This window comes from Mauremys reevesii, linkage group 1, assembly GCF_016161935.1.
Source record: "Mauremys reevesii isolate NIE-2019 linkage group 1, ASM1616193v1, whole genome shotgun sequence".
Lineage (NCBI taxonomy): Eukaryota > Metazoa > Chordata > Testudines > Geoemydidae > Mauremys > Mauremys reevesii.
This window is the reverse complement of record NC_052623.1, coordinates 339266528-339284231: the sequence shown is the minus strand read 5'-3', so window position 1 is coordinate 339284231 and position 17704 is coordinate 339266528.

Below are 17704 nucleotides of genomic sequence, written 5' to 3'. Positions count from 1 at the left end.
CAAAAAAAAGTAGGGCTGTCGATTAATCACAGTTAACTCACACGATTAACTCATAAAAATAATGATGATTAATCACACTGTTAAACAATAGAATACCAATCGAAATTTATTAAATATTTTTGGATGTTTTCTTACATTTTCAAATATATTGATTTCTATTACAACACAGAGTACAGAGTGTACAATGCTCACTTTATATATTTTTTTATTACAAATATTTGCACTGCAAAAATGATAAACAAAAGAAATGGTATTTTCAATTCACCTCATACAAGTACTGTAGTGCAATCTCTTTATCGTGAAAGTGTAACTTACAAATGTAGATTTGTTTTGTTACAAAATTGCACTGAAAACCAAAACAATGTAAAAAACACCGGCAAGTCCACTCAGTCCTACTTCTTGTTCAGCCAATCACTAAGATAAAAAAGTTTGTTTACGTTCACGGGAGCTACTGCTGCTTGCTTCTTATTTACAGTTTCACCTGAAAATGAGAACAGACATTTGCATAGCACTTTTGTAGTCAGTGTTGCAAGGTATTTAGGTGCCAGATATGCTAAACATTCATATCCTCCTTCATGCTTCGGTCACCATTCCAGAAGACATACTTTCATGCTGATGATGCTTGTTAAAAAAATAATGCGTTAATTAAATTTGTGACTGAACTCCTTGGGGGAAAATTGTGTCTCCTGTTCCGTTATACCTGCATTCTGCCATATAATTCATGTTATAGCAATCTCAGATGATGACCCAGCACATGTTGTTCATTTTAAGAACACTTTCACAGCAGATTTGACAAAATGCAAACAAGGTACCAATGTGAGATTTCTAAAAATAGCTACAGCACTCCACCCAAGGTTTAAGAATCTGAAGTGCTGTCTAAAATCTGAGAGGGAAGAGTTGTGGAGCATGCTTTCAGAAGTCTTAAAAGAGCAACACTCAGATGCGGAAACTAAAGAATCCGAACCACCAAAAACGAAAATCAACCTTCTACTGGTGGCATCTGATTCAGATGCTGAAAATGAACATGCTTCTGTCCGCTCTGCTTTGGATCGTTATTGAGCAGAACCCATCACCAGCATGGACGCATGTCCTCTGAAATGGTGGTTGAATCATGAAGGGACATATGAATCTTTAACGCATCTGGCACGTAAATATCTTATGACACCGGCTACAATAGTGCCATGAGAACATCTGTTCTCACTTTCAGATGACATTGTAAACAAGAAGAGAGCAGCATTATTTCCTGCAAATTGTAACCAAACTTGTTTGGCTGAATCATAGAATATCAGGGTTGGAAGGGACCTCAGGAGATCATCTAGTCCAACCCCCTGCCCAAAGCAGGACCAATCACCAGACAGATTTTTACTCTAGTTCCCTAAATGGCCCCCTCAAGGATTGAACTCACAACCCTGAGCATTTGGCTGAACAAGAAGTAGGACTGAGTGGACTTGTAGGCTCTAAAGTTTTACATTGTTTTATTTTTGAATGAAGTTATTTTTTGTACATAATTCTACATGTGTAAGTTCAACTTTGATGATAAAGAGATTGCACTATAGTACGTGTATTAGGTGAATTGAAAAATACTATTTCTTTTGTTTTTTACAGTGCAAATATTTGTAATAAAAATATAAAGCAGCACTGTACACTTTGTATTCTGTGTTGTAACTGAAAATTGAATATATTTGAAAATGTAATAAACATCAAAATATTTAAATAAATGGTATTCTATTATTACTTAGTGTGACTAATCACACAATTAATCTTTTAAATTGTGGGATTAATTGTGATTATTTTTTTAATCACTTGATAGCCCTAAAAAAGAGTCGTTTTGTGTCATTAAGGAATACAGCTAAAGCTATGACAAGGGGCTAGATTTACAAAAGGATGTAGGCACCTGCTACTTTACAGGCCTAAATCCCAGAATCAGGCCCCACTGAGGCACACAAGACCCCAGCTCAGTGTCTCCAAACCCTATAGGTGCCTAAATTCACTTGGCACTTTAATTTTTGCCGCAAAACTTCCCTAGGTGCCTGTGTTCATGTGACACTGGTAGGTTTCTCAAGCTAAACAACTGCTGGGCTGGATCAGTAAGGGAGGGCGAAGAAAACAATGTACAGGTCTATATGAATTGGAGACAGTGATTCAGTAGATGGCGCTGTTCCCTCTAAATCAGTACTGAACTGATATTCAAGCAGGTGTTGATGGCACTGTGCTATGAATTTTTATTTTATTTTTTGAGTGTTTTGGATGAGATGTAAAAATCAAGGACTTGACCACTTGTGACCATTAAAGCTCTTGCACATTTAGTCAGAGTAGGGGTGTTAACCTCAGTATCCTGGCCAAACGCCACCTTTAGTGATTACATTCTGGCTAACTCTGCAGTTCCAGTAAATCAACACAATAAGGTAACTTTATTGCAGCTGTGGTTTTAACTGCATAACTTCACTTCTTGTCCTAAACTGCTGTGTAGTGTTTTATCTCAGTGGGGGTTGTATTTCAATGGTGGATCTTGGAACCAAATCTAATTCAAAGGATTTTCAAAATGTAGGATTACAGTTTCCCAAACTCTGATGTTTTCATTTTTGTAAATTAAAAAAAAACCAAAAAACCATTCACAGAAAAAAAATCTGCACCCTGGGATCACTGACAGCCACTGAGGGCTCTCACAAAAGAAACGTAGTGCTTAGAATGTGACAAAACATTTCCACCATATCTGACATGATAAGAGAGCAATAATAATACCTTTTGAGTACATTTGCAGAACGTTCACATATCTTTAAAATGATTAAACTCACCAAGAAACAATAGTAACTGGCAACACCTAATGAAAATATGTATTACCAGACATGTTATCTTGTACTAGTAGTTACTTGGGTGTGAACCCCACAAGGTTAGCTTCCAAGGAATTGGTGAATTGAATATTGGAGTTTGGTTCACAAGGTGTTCAAAGGAAACTCCTGTAGATTCCCTTGACTATTCAGATAACACGATCTCCACCACAGCAGGGTTATACTGTGAGGTATCCTGCTCAGGTATTTTTTTTAAAGCGTTGGAAATGAGTTATAAAAGCTTCCTATTAAACTCCACAGTCATCATTCAGATTACTACAAATTTAAGATGAATATTATCTCTGTGTTAAAATCTTGTATTCATGACCCACATACACTCCAAAGAGATATCTATTTTAAATAAATTGCTGAAGGGCTTCATGGCTAAAGTTGTTCCTGCAGAATACACTATGATGCTGTCAGATGGGAAATGAGAAACCTACATAAGGTCTTTACATTCATTTGGAAAATAAAATGAGCAACAAATAATTTTGTTAGTTAAAACTTCCTTCAGGACATTACAAGCAACTCTGGTAAGATTTCTCACAAGGAATTTTCTCTAATCAAACCATTAACACTGTTTTTACTCACTAGAATACCTGAATGTCATCTGTCATTCCAAAGGGGATTAAGGACCTTCATTTGATGTGATTTCACTCTGAAGTGCTTTTAAGAAACTAAAGTCACATGATAAAGGATCAAACATTGCAATGTTGTTCCTATTTTAATTGCAGTTATTCCCCCGCCCCTTTTGTAATCCAAGCATTCAGGCACTTTACAGCTTACATGCAGATTTTGTGTAACTAACTTGTGTCAGCTATCACACTGAAAGCGAATGAAGCTTTGTGGTAACTGTGACTGTTTCGTATTTTTATGACACAGGGAAAAAAGCTACCCTGGTGTTACAGATTGTTAACATTTGCTATTTGAATTCCTCTTAATAGATAATACCCAATAATGACTTTGCTTTCCACAGTGCCTGCAATCTGATAGCTGTAGAAAATTTTAAATCTGAGAGTTGCAATGAAAACCTTTACCCAAAAATTAAAGAGAGAGGATAATAAAACATCTAGGGTTTCTAAAAGCCAGTGAATACTCCCACCCTTTAAAAAAAATGTCCTAAAGTTCTAGCTATCCCCTGTTTACAAGTAAGACTAACCAAATGATCTCAACTTCGCAATAAATGAATAATGAAAACAGAAATAGAATCTCCATATTATTGGTAATTAAAACAGATGGCTATGGACATTTGATCTAGAACTCCAGCTCTGAGAAAACCATGACATTTTTTAAACATACATGTTATCTGTAAAATGCAGGACTAGCTTGTTTTTCCGTAACAAAAAAAGCCACACAAAATCCAAAGGTGGGATTTTTTCAAAATTGATCAGTGCTGGCCTAATACTGCTACTATTGAAGTCAATGGGAATTTTACCGTGAATTCAGTATTTGCCAAACAAACCTGAAAAGCAAGCAAGCAAACGGCCCCCACACAAGAGCCACAAACACACACAAAGTAACCAGTTTAATTGATTTTTCCTTTCCTTACTAGTCTTCCTAGAATCCCAGACAGCATCTGTATAGTCATTATAAAGAAAATCCAGGAAGGATTTGTCTCTGCCGTGTACAAGAGTTCGCCAGGGCTCGACCCTCTCTGGGGCAGTGGGGAGCCACACTGGCTCACTACACACTGTTGGTTCTGGGGAATTAGTCCGGCCAGGGGGGGTCTCCCTAGGTGGCCCTTGCTGTAGCCGGCCTAAATGCGGTTAGCGCGGCCCTGGCTCAGGGTGGGGCGACACCGCTAAGTTTGGGTTCAGGCCCTCAGGCAGGGCTGAGCAGTAGCAACAGTATTAAGCCCAGGCCCTAGGTCAGGGTGGGGCAACAAACACTGAGCCAGGAACTCAGGCCCTCAGGCCGGGCTGAGCAGTAACCATAGGCTCCAGCCTCCTCAGGCCAGGGAGAGGGGGAGCCTGCCACCAAGGGGTTGGGTGGCAGGGGGGATGCAGGCCCTCCCACTCCACTGCGTCCCAGCCCGGGGCCCTAGCAGTGGCCAAAGATCCACTGCTTAGTCAGTGGGGATCCTGGCCGCAACACACCGACATGGGCTCTGGTAGTGCTGCAGCCAGACTGGGGTCGGCTGCCCCCGGGCTACTTCCACACTCCCCCTCAGGCCCTACCTGGGACCTGGTGTTGGCCTCTGGGGGATCCAGGAGCATGGGTTCTTCGGGGCAGAGGTTGATCGACAGGCCTGGCAACTCTTCCGGATAGCGGGCGCAGGGCAGGTCCAGCAACTCCTCCGGATAGCAGGCGCAGGGCAGGTCCGGCAACTCCTCCGGATAGCGGACTCAGGGCAGGCCCGGCCAATCTGGGCGGCTGCATTGGGCCGCGGGGGTTTCCCAGTCACGGGCTCCGCTAGGGACGTCTGCTCTCTCTGGCGGCTGCGCTCCTACTGAGCTCTGAGGGCCGGCCTTTATAGTTCCTGGTCACCACCTGACCCTCTGAGGGGCGGGCTCAGAGCTCCCTAGCTCCGCCCACTCCAGCCTCCGGGGCGGTGGGGAGCCACACCACCTCACTACAGCCAGAAGAGAAGTCCCCTCAAGTTGCCAACACATCACTATTAGTGAAATTCATAGGCTGACCAAAGTCTTCAAGTCTAACTAGTCTTATCATTGAATTTGAGTGGAAAAAAATGCTTTTGTATCTAATGCCTCTCCTTGTCCAGGATCGTTCCCTATACCATGTTTTCTAGTGGCTTGTCCAGTCTTGTTGCAAAGTCCCAAGAGATGAGCCTTCACAACTTCCCTTGGAAGATTTTTCCCACAGCCTGATAGGAATTTCTTGGTTTTCAGGATACCTCTTAACATACCAATGCCCAACTTATGTTAATGACCCAAAATGTGAGACTCACATTATTAATTTCTTTTTGAAATAGATTTACCAGAAATTTTAACTAATGTATTTTTTGGAATGGGAATGTAAACATGCAAATAAGATGCATTGCAATATTATACCATACTGCCGCTAAAACCTGACTGAAACCACAAGTGGCTTAAAGCCTGGCTGATATTCAAAACAAGCATCACTGTTGTCTGTGAGATCATGCAGCTAGTACCACTGAGAGAACATATTTTAAAGACTATGAAGTGGCTCAATCTAGCTGTGATTCATGGAGTACACTTGCCCACTCGCTCCATAACATAAATGAGGTTTGCTCTTTTATGTTTGGAAAACCTTCCAAGTTTTTATTTGGAGATTTTGCATGTAATAGAGCTAAGAACTACTTTTTTTTCTAACCTGTTTGGCTCACTCTTGCCCCTTGATCCACATCGTCTACAGAACAGGTTTGGACTTTTAAGCAGGGGAACAAATATAAATCTTCATTTCCAGGAACTGTTTAGATGAGTTTCAAGAGATCTGCCATGCTGATTCAATGCCAAGGATACACATACAGTTTGCATTTTGGGATCTCTTAATGCTCTTGGACATTGATCATAAAACTCAGAAGGCAACCAAAAATCTGAGAGCATGTCCCAAAGGGGACTTTGATCTCTTTGAAGGCACAGATCCTGTTATGTCCCTGTGGCTAAGGAGCTTTCCTACCATGTCTGTAATTTAGACCCAGACCTTTAAAAATAACACATGCAACTCTACTGTGTGTGCTTTACAAAACTAGCGCAAGCCACTTCTCTGCATTTTACTAGGAAGTTTCTGCTATGAGGTACTTTATGAATAGAGTTCAATGTTGGAAACCAGTTCAAAGTAGCTTTAGTTGAAAGAACTGGAAAGGAAGTTTTCCCTGTATTTTTACAGTAACTATCAGGTAAATGCCAAAAACACTCAGAGAAATCTTAATACCTTTGAAATGAGGTAACACACATATAAGTCTCCTGTATCTGGGCAAGTTTAATTCTAAGTCCAGATTTTTTTGTATGCCAAATATTTCTCTAAAACCCTTTTTGCAGATATTTAGCTTTTTCTCCTTTAGGAAGAAACATTGCATATCCCTAAACTGAAATATTCCTGTTGGACTGTCTACAAAAAGTACCCATCATTAGTAGTCATGATAAATCTAATGGTATAATTTTTAGAAATGCCACCCTAAGAAGCATTACATCCAAGAATATCAAAACGCTGCAGCAATTGTATCAGTAAAAGCAAAACTAACAAATGTCCTCATTGTCTACAGTACTGTGAACCCTAAGTGTATATATACACCCAGGAATAATAATTATAACAACATTTGCCACTTACATATCAGTCTTATGCCTTTAAAAGTGTTCTACGACCATTAACTAATCCTCAGAACAATCATGTAAGGTAGGAAAGTAAGTAAAAATATTCACCATGGTGAAACAGATATTAAATAATGTACCCAATGCCTCATGGGAAACCAGTGACAGAGCTGGATTTGGAACTCTTGGATCTAATTCTGTACTCCATGAACACTTCAAATTCCTATTGAATTACACCAAGAATTACAGTCATGTGCTGTCCAGTGCCTGTCTCCCATCCCCTTGCTGAATGCATGTTGCCTCTTTCAGAGTGCTCATTTCTTGTAGAGCAGCCAGACAAGAATCATTGCATTACTGGAAGAAGTTGTACAAACCTCTCATTTAATCAGAAAAGGCTGATGGGATGGGAGTGGAAACAGAGCTGTATGTCTGATGTGTAGAATCTCTAGCATTCAAAAGGAAATAACTGAAGTACAAGCACTGCTATTGCCCCAAGCTGAGTTTGCTAACCAGCATGCTGGATTCAACATTTCAGCATTATTTCACATTATCTGACCAGGATAGTGTGCAGGACAATTGGGCAAACTGGAAAATACTTTTTAAAGGCATGGTTTCTCCGGGCCAGATTGTACCCTTCCACAAGAATACCACAGCAAGAAGGGGATTACAGGATGCCGAAGAAACAGATTTCTCACATCTTAACCGACAACTGGGAGGGATTTAGAAGCCCAGGCAGAAGATAGGAGATGTAACCTCTCTGTCCTGTGGATCACTAAGGAACTTCCAGTCTGACTCTGTCTTCGCACCCCTCTACAAAACTGTTGTAGTCTCTCTTCCTCTTGCTGGAGTGAGTCATTCTGCCTTTGACAGACACCCTGCAACTGCATAGTAGCAAACCCACTGAAGCAAAACTACCCCGAATGGATTTCTGCAGACTTGGCAAGTCCTGCTCCACCCTCTTTTGTGTAAAGCCCTGATTGCAAAATTCTGCAGTGCTCCACTGGGGGAATGTTCACATGGTCATGGAGTTGCCTCTCACCGATGTGCAGGTCAAAACCTCAGTTACTGGGAGACTAGTTTCAGGGTCATACACACATTCTATAATATCTGTATTTGTGAGACTCCTAGGATATAATGCTTTCTCGTTGTCAAAATGATACTGGGCTGTGCAAGGGGAACACTCATCACTAGTGTTATCTTGTGGTCAGGCAGGGATGCAATACATCATCTTCCTCCGGATGTCCCCAACTATCAATCCCACTCTGTGGTGGTCAGTCCCTTTTTTGCAACTCAGTCTTCCGGCCTACTCACACATTGCACCTCTTCTGGTGTACATAAATGTCCAATAATGGGACAGTCTTCAGATTGCTGCAAGGAAAGTGTGGGACCCTTACTGAATGGGGGAGGCAACATAGGATACGTCCAGACTACCCGCCGGATCGGCGGGTAGCGATCAATCTATCGGGGATCGATATATCACGTCTTGTCTAGACGCGATATATCAATCCCTGAATGCGCTCCTGTCGACTCCAGAACTCCACCAGGGCGAGCGGCGGAAGTGGAGTTGATGGGGAAGCCGCGGCCGTCGATCCCGCGCCATGAGGATGGGAAGTAAGTCGAAAGTAGCTGAAGTTGTGTATCTTACATCACATACACACACACCCCAGTGTAGACCAGGCCATAGTAACAGATGATGTGGAAAAAGCTGAAGTACTCAATGCTTTTTTTGCCTCGGAATTCACAGACAAGGTCAGCTCCCACACTGCTGTCCTGGGCAACACAGTATGGAGCGGAGTTGAGCAGCCCTCAGTGGTGAAAGAACAGGTTAAGGACAATTTAGAAAAGCTGGACATGCACAAGTCCGTGGGTCCAGATCTAATGCATCAAAGGGTGCTGAGGGAGTTGGCTGATGTGATTGCAGAGCCACTGGCCATTATCTTTGAAAAATCGTGGTGATCGGGGAAGGTCCTGGGCAATTGGAAAAAGGCAAATATAGTGCCCATCTTTAAAAAATGGAAGAAAGAGAACCCGGGGAAGTACAGACCAGTCAGCCTCACTTTAGTCCCCGACAAAATCATGGAGCAGGTCCTCAAGGAATCCATTTTGAAGCACTTGGAGGAGAGGAAGGTGATCAGGAACAGTCAACATGGATTTACCAAGGGCAAGTCATGCCTGACCAACCTGACTGCCTTCTATGATGAGATAACTGGCTCTGTGGATATGAGGAAAGCAGTGGATGTGATATATCTTGACTTTAGCAAAGACTTTGATACGGTCTCCCACAGTATTCTTGCCAGCAAGTTAAAAAAGTATGGATTGGGTGAATAGATTATAAAGTGTATAGAAATCTGTCTAGATTGTCAGGCTCAACGGGTAGTGATCAACTGTTTGATATCTAGTTGGCAGCCGGTATCAAGCAGAGTGCCCCAGGAGTCGGTCCTGGGGCTGATTTTGTTCAACATCTTTATTAATTATCTGGATGATGGGATCAGTTGCACCCTCAGCAAGTTGCAGATGACACTAAGCTGGGGGGGAGAGGTAGATATGCTGGAGGGTAGGGATGTGGTCCAGAGTGACCTAGACAAATTGGAGGATTGGGCCAAAAGAAATCTGATGAGGTTCAACAAGGACAAGTGCTGAGTCCTGCACTTAGGAAGGAAGAATTCCATGCACTGCTACAGGCTGGGGATTGACTGGCTCAGCAGCATTTCTGCAGAAAAGGACTTGGGAATTATAGTGGATGAGAAGATGGATATGACTAGGTGTGCCCTTGTTGCCAAGAAAGCCAATGGCATATTGGGCTGTATTAGTCAGAGCATTGTCAGCAGATCTAGGGAAGTGATTATTCTCCTCTATTCAGCACTGGTGAGGCCACACCTGGAATATTGCATCCAGTTTTGGTCCCCTCCCCCCACTACAAAAGGGATGTTGACAAATTGGAGAGAGTCCAGCGGAAGGCAATGAAAATGATCGGGGGCTAGGGCACATGATGTACGAGGAGAGGCTGAGGGAACTGGGGTTATTTAGTCTGCAGAAGAGAAGAGCGAGGGGGAATTTGATAGCAGCCTTCAACTACCTGAAGGGCGGTTCCAAAGAGGATGGAGCTAGGCTGTTCTCAGTGGTGGCAGATGACAGAACAAGGAACAATAGTCTCAAGTTGCAGTGGGGGAGGTTTAGGTTGGATATTAGAAAACACTATTTCACTAGGAGGGAGGTGAAGCACTGGAATGGGTTACCTAGGGAGTTGGTGGCATCTCCATCCTTAGAGGTTTTTATGGTCAGGCTTGACAAAGCCCTAGCTGGGATGATTTAGTTGGTGTTGGTCCTGCTTTGAGCAGGGTATTGGACTAGATGACCTCCTGAGGTTTCTTCCAACCCTAATATTCTATGATTCTAAGGGCTACCTCCTTAGGTCAGGGGCTCGGGTCTGGACTCTTGTACATTCAGTTCTTTGTGCAACTCAGTTCCCCACCAAGGGATAAGCTCCTATTGTTGTTCCATCCTTAAGGATTGTTAGGGGATCCCAGGCCCACCCTCTCAACTGGGCTCCTATCCTGTGCCAATGGTGGGCAGCTATGTCCTTTTCCTTCGAGTGTTATGCAACTGCCTCCCTGGATCACTTTCTATCAGAGTCCCCTTTTTCCATAGGGCAAATTAAAGAACTGAACACAAAATAAAGTTCCTGATCTTCATAAACAACCACTAGTACCAATTTTTCAGGCTTGGTTAGGTTAGTATTGCTAGGCCTCAGGCAACAAGAGATGTAGTGGTCCTTCCCACAAGCTCAAAACACAGGTGTGCTCCCTTCCACTGCATACTGTCCTCTAAGCTGCTCTGCTTCCCTTTTTAAGCTCCCTCTCCAGCTTGTGCAGGGGCCTTGCATGTGCAGCAAGGTGGGACTGCTTGGGCCAGAGCTGTCCTTGAACCCTTTCTTCTCCAGTGTGGGCTTTGTTTACCCCATCAAGTTGGAAAAGTGACCTCAATATTTGTATCATTCCCTTTCAATGTACTCCTTTTTCCTTTTAAACGGATGCATCTTTTGATACCTGATTAAAGTGGTTGAAATCGCTGCTTGAAATACCTCTACACATTTTTTTATATAATGGAAAGCATTAGGCAACGTAAATACAGAGGACACTGCTACTCGTCCTGTAATTATTAGGTGCCAAATTCTTCACTGGGATAATTGAGCAAAACTCCAATGAAGCCAATGGACCTGAATCCATTCATGCCAGCAGGGAATTTGACCTCTCTCTTCTACTAAAGGCTTTTTTTTTAAATAGGACTATATAATAAAAGAATAATAACGAATAAATAATAGCCTTCTCTTTTATAGTGCTTGTCATCAGTAGATCTCAAAGTACTTTACAAAGGTCACTATCATTATCTCCGTTTTACAGATGGGGAAACTTAGGCAAAGAGAGTTGAAGTATAATAGTGTACTGCTGTGCTTTCTCGGCAGCTACACTTTCCTTAATGTAGCTGTTTTAGCTCCCTGGATTTAATAACATATGAGGTTTGTTCTATGGGAGGTGCAGACATGCTTTTCAGAGTTACTGCACCGTACCCCCACTACTCTCTCTCTCTCTCTACACACACATCCTCTGAGTATATAAAAGATGTTTTATTAACTCATGTCATCTTTGTAGCCATGCAGACCAATTTCTTTAATAGCCTTGAACCCGATAATCCATATAGTAAGTAGACATGCACTGTTTGCTTCTATAAAGATTTAATAGTTCATCCTCACAAAATTTAGATCTGGTTCCTCCTGCCATGAGCATAATAGAATCATAGAAATGTAGGGTTGGAAGGGACCTGCACTAAGGCAGCACCAAGCCTAGATTATCCCTGAGAGGGGTTTGTCCAACCTGTTCTTTAAAACCTCCAGTGATGGGAATTCCGCAACCTCCCTTGGAAGTCTAGTCCAGAACTTAATTACTTTTGCAGTTAAAAAAAGTTTTTCCTAATATCTAACCTAAATCTCCCTTGCTGTAGTTTAAGCCCATTACTTCTTGTCCTTGTCCTTCTTTATAACAGCCTTTAACATATTTGAAAACTGTTATTAGGTTCCACTCGGTGTTCTTTTCTAAAGACTAAACATGTCCAGGTTGTTGGGGTTTTTTTTAGCCTTTCCTCATAGGTCTGGTTCTCTAAACCTTTTATCATTTCTGTTGCTTTTCTCGGACTCTCTCCAATTTGTCCACATCTTTCCCAAAGTGTGGTGCTCAGAATTGAACACATACTCCAGCTGAGGCCTCACCAGTGGTGAGTAGACAAGAACAGTTACCTCCTGTGTCTTACATATAACACTACTGTTAATACATTCCAATATAATATCAGTCTTTTTAACAACTGCATCAGATTGATGAATCATATTCAACTTGTGATCCACTCTAATCCCCAGTTCCTTTTCACTAGTATTACCGCCTAGCCAAGTTTTTCCCCACTGTATAGCTATACATCTGATTTTTCTTCTTCAGTGTAGTACTTTGCATTTGTCTTTATTGAATTTCATCTTGTTGATTTCAGATCAGTTCTCCAATTTTTCAGGATCATTTTGAATTCTAATCCTGTCCTCCAAAATCCCTCCCAGGTTGGTGTCATCTGCAAATTTTATTAGTATACTCTCCACTCAATTATCCAAGTCATTAATGAAAATATTGAATAATACTGGACCCAGACAAACTCCAGATGGATTCTATTACATATGTCCACCAAGTTTGACAGTGAACCATTCATAAGTACTCTATGAGTATAATTTGTTCCAGTATCTTTCCACTTACTGAAGTTAGACTGACTGGTCTGTGATTCCCCAGGTCCTCTTTGTTTCCCTGTTTTCAAGATAGGTACTGTGTTTTCCCTTCTCCAGTCCTCTGGGATCTCACCTATCCTTGTGAGTTCTACCTAATGATTTCAAAATTTCTTGAGCTAATACCCTAGGATGAATTTCATCAGGTCCTGCTGACTTGAATACTTCTAACTTACCTAAATATTCTTTAAGCTGTTCTTTCCCTATTTTGATTTGTGTTCCTCCTCCCTTGTTTTCAATATTAATTGTGTTGATTATCAGGTCACCATTAACCTGTTATTTTTAGTGAAAACTGAAGCAAAATAGACATTGAACACCACCTTCTTGATATCATCAGTTATTAGCTTTCCTTCCCCACTAAGTAGAAGACCTATACTTTCCTTCATCTTTCCCTTGCTCCTAATATATTTGAAGAACCTCTTCTTATTGTCTTTTATGTCCCTTGCTAGGTGTAATTCATTTATGTGTTAGCTTTCCTAATTGTGTCCCTATAGGTTTGTGCAATTCTTTTGTTCTCCTCCTTAGCAATTTTTCCATATTTACACGTTATATAGGATTCTTTTTTGATTTTCATTAAATAGGTCCTCATGAAGTCATATTGGCCTCTTACTATGCTTTATATCTTTCCTTTGTATTGGGATAGTTTGCAGCTGTGTATTTAACATTGGCTCCTTAAGAAATTGATAGCCCTCCTGAACTCCTTTATTCCTTAGATTTTCTTCCCAAGGGACCTTTCTTACTAGTTGTCTGAATTTGTTACACTCTGCTTTTTAGAAGTCCACTGTCCTTATTCTACTGCTCTCACTCCTTCCTTTCCTTAGAATCATGAAATTAATCATTTTATCATCACTTTCATTCAAATTGCCTTCCACCTTCAGATTCACACCCAATTCCTCCCTGGTCAGAAACTGTGTAAATACTGAAAATTAAAGCATGTGGGTTTTACAAAGAACTGACCTCTGTGGATGTTACCTTAGCACAGCCAAGTTTCCAGTAGAGCAGGCAGTGCTATAGGGTCAAAGGAAACTTTCAGCAGGAATCATCCATGCAGAGGACAGGAACTCCATGAGGCTCATCTGATAAAATTCCTTTGGATTTATTTTATCAGGGACATTGGGGTTTGCCCCTCCCTGGCACAAAAGGATTCAACTCCCTAAACTTACAGATTATTGGGAACCTGCCAGAGGCCAGTGCAATCTCTTCAGAAGCCCTATGCCTCCATGCTGGCTTCTGACCCCATCTTGGCCCCATGCATGCTTCCAAGGGTTTCTCCTCTAGCTGATGCCTCTAGAACTTCCCAAAGGGGTTGTTTGACGATGGAGAGAGAAGGGTCCTAAGACATTACAGTCTCACTCATCATTACCTAGGTGGAGAGATAGCACCCGAGGGTGCAAAATGAGTATGGGTATTCCTTGAGCTGCTCCCTCCCCATGCCCAGATCTGGAGCTTTGCAGAGGTCAAAGTAAAGCATGCTGCACAGGTAGCTGTCTTCCTGGGGGCGAGGGGTGTTGCTAGATATTCATCTCCTCTCTTCTCTTTCTTCTGGTTCTAAAAAAGGAATGATGCAAACACAGGACCTGATTCTTCTTTTATTGAAGCAAAACTCCAGTTGACTTCAACATGAGAAGTATCACACCTATAGTTTGTAAAGGGCAAAAGACTGATGATGAAAGCTGTTTTGCGTCCTCTATTGATGAATTCATTATGGTTTTACTGAAGATTTTCAAGAACAGATTAGATGAACACCTGTCACATATGATCTAGGTATACTTGGTCCTGCCTCAGCCCAGGGAGCTGGGAGAAATGATCTCTTGAGGTCCTTTCCTGCCATACACTTCTATGATTCTATGACTGTACGGAAAACATTAAACTTTATTTTTCTATATTTTATGCTATATTTTAAGTTACCTCATGACAAGACCGTCCCAGACTTTTCAAAACCAGATGCCCTATATAAGGACACTGGACTGCAGTGTAAATCCTGGCTCGCGTAAGCAAGAACAATCATAAGTAGGTCAACTTTTGCTATGATGTGTTCATGATCATCTCTAAGTAAGGCTGTTGACATATTGATGCAAGCTGGTAAGCCCATGATTAGAGTGTTTTACATTTTTAACATCCCCCTGAAAATCTGGACTCCAGAGCAATCCACATGTAATTAAATGTGCCAGATGAAGAAGTGCAGTGTCAGCAGATTCACTGCTGATGAATCCCAGCATATAATGTTTTATGAGCTAAGCAGGACCTATGTAAGATGTGATACAGTGTATTAAGATGGTTTGGAGATTTGTCTCCATGAAAGCTTCTGGAACTTTTCCCAGCTATTGACACTAATTCTAAAATCATTTCCCTCACCTACCCGTTCATGTCCTGGCTAATTCTATCAGAGTATGCTTAACTAGATCCTGGTCCCACGTCGATGTATATTTTATTGATGGGCTTTTGCTATTTAATTGTCATTTCATATATTTTAGATAACATTGTAAGGAGATGTAGTTAGGCATACTGAGACAGAATTAGTCAGGACACGAGAACTGAACACTCCTTCAAATGCAATATGGTCTTTGATGACAAATGATCAGGACCACAGCTTTATATTTAATCCATAACACAACTGGCAGAGGTCCTCTGCTGGTAGAAATCAGCAGTGCTTCATCTACATTGACACACCTTTTGACTATGTAGCCTAGTGTCTCTGGGGCACAGTTCTCCCAACACCATCAAAAAGATATTGGTTTAATATTGACTCCATAGAAGTGGCTCTGAATCAAACACTAATAACTTTTTTGGCTCTACTTAAGTGTCACCTCTAAATGGGAACCCAGCCCAAATTTGAGAGATTTACCATGCTCACTGCACAAGGGGGCAGGGCCGTTCTTTGTAGGATTCATTTGTCAATTTGCTTAGGAAATATCCCTTCTCTCTAGTCTGTTTGCCAAATAAGGGATGAGTGTTGCAACACCTAAGTACCTTTGTGAATCTGGGCCTCAGGGACTGGTCCTGTACTCACTGAAATTAATGGCAAAGCCTCCCTTGACTTCCATTGGTGCAGGATCTCAGTTTTAAACCCTCTGAGCCTTAGTCTGGCAGGTATGCGTGTGAAATCCTATGAACTGACACAAGAGAAAAATTCTGAACATTTTTAGAAAAAAAAAAAAACTTTCATCAATTTTCCTCCTTCCATTTAGGAAAATGTTGCATAGGCCTCTGCTACTCCTAAATCCCATTTCCCCGCACACTGCAACCACAGAGTGGTACCAAATAAAGTGTCATTGTGCATACCCACATGGCTAGGGCTTGCCTACTTGAGAGAGTGCCTCTTTCCCCAGCTGATCCTGACATAGTAGTGATTGAACTGGAACTTCATTGGTTTAAAAATGGAGGGGAGGGGCTGCTAGCAGAGCAATACATGGTGGGAGGGACTCCCATCTTTGGAACTCGCTTTCCTTTTTGTCCTAAACAGCCCAAATCTGTTTGACTTTTAGGGCAGGATGTGACACCCACCTATTTTCAAAGCCTATATGGTGGAAGGACAGGATGGCATGGTACAGCCTGGTGTTGTGGGAAGGGTGAACTTAGCGTTTGCTTCTGCACTGATTCTAACTGTGTGGGTCAGGACAGTCTGCTGGTTTGGATGATGTTTATATGGCCTGTATTTTTTATACTTGCTGCACTGAATAGATGCTTTTAAAATCTGATATATAAAATTAAAGAAAGCAATAAAAGCAATAAAAATAAATGTCTCTTACAAACAAGCATCACAATCTACAGTGTGTTTGTTATACTTACATGAGTTGGCATAAAAAGACCTTTAAGCAATAAGATAGTTTGCAGTAATGTGCCTATGAAGGCAGACCACTGAATATATTGAGTAGTCTAAAGCAATGCTGTGGGTGTTTAACCATGGTTAATAAACATTGCTACTTGGGGACCAGCTGACTCTATGGACTATATAAATATTTTTCTTAAAAGGAGTTATTAATTTTATAGCAAGAGTGGTCATTTTATACCAACTTTGGCACTGAATTTTAAAACCTATATTTTTATCCAGATCTTATGGATCACTGCGGGCTGTTCTTGTGCTAATTTGTATGTTTACAGCTAGAAAAATAATTATACTATCCCTTTGGTATATGTATATGCTTTCATATAATACTAACTAATATATTTACCCATTATGTAATTTAGTTTTACATCAACTACACATGGTACAATCACCACTTCCATTGGATCCCAGTAGATGGAGGAAGCAAGGATGAGGATACTTGGTGGTTGGTTAACCCAGCTTTCAATACTGTGGGCTGCTACTCAGCCTTGCTATGAATAAAATGAAAATTTAGCAGCACCATTTGCTATACACTCAGTCTTTTCTTTGCTAATAGCTTTGAGACTCAGCTCAGGGAAGTTGAGTTGTATCAACTGAGGTTTTTTAATGTGCTACCACAAATAAACTTTTTAATGAGCACTTTGGAATGTGTAGGGTTCTGAGATAATAAAGATTGTAACCCTGTCATACAGCTCACACCTTCTCACTGTGTCTGCTTGGTTATGTGATGCTGAAGGAGTGTCCTCCTCAGGGGTCTTTGCTGAGATCTGAAATTACTGTTTTTTCTGAACTCTGACCTTTTGGTGTATTTGGATTTGAACTGCACAAATAATAGCTAAACACTACAGAGGTGATGCACTCAATTAATTGAAAGTAATCGTAATGCTCCAGTTTGATGGGGATGAAGTAATTCTACCACAGAAGCCAGTCCTGGAAATCACAGGGGCCTGATCCTCCACACCCTTATTCATCAGCGTATTTTTGTGGAAATAAAGAACTAAAATTG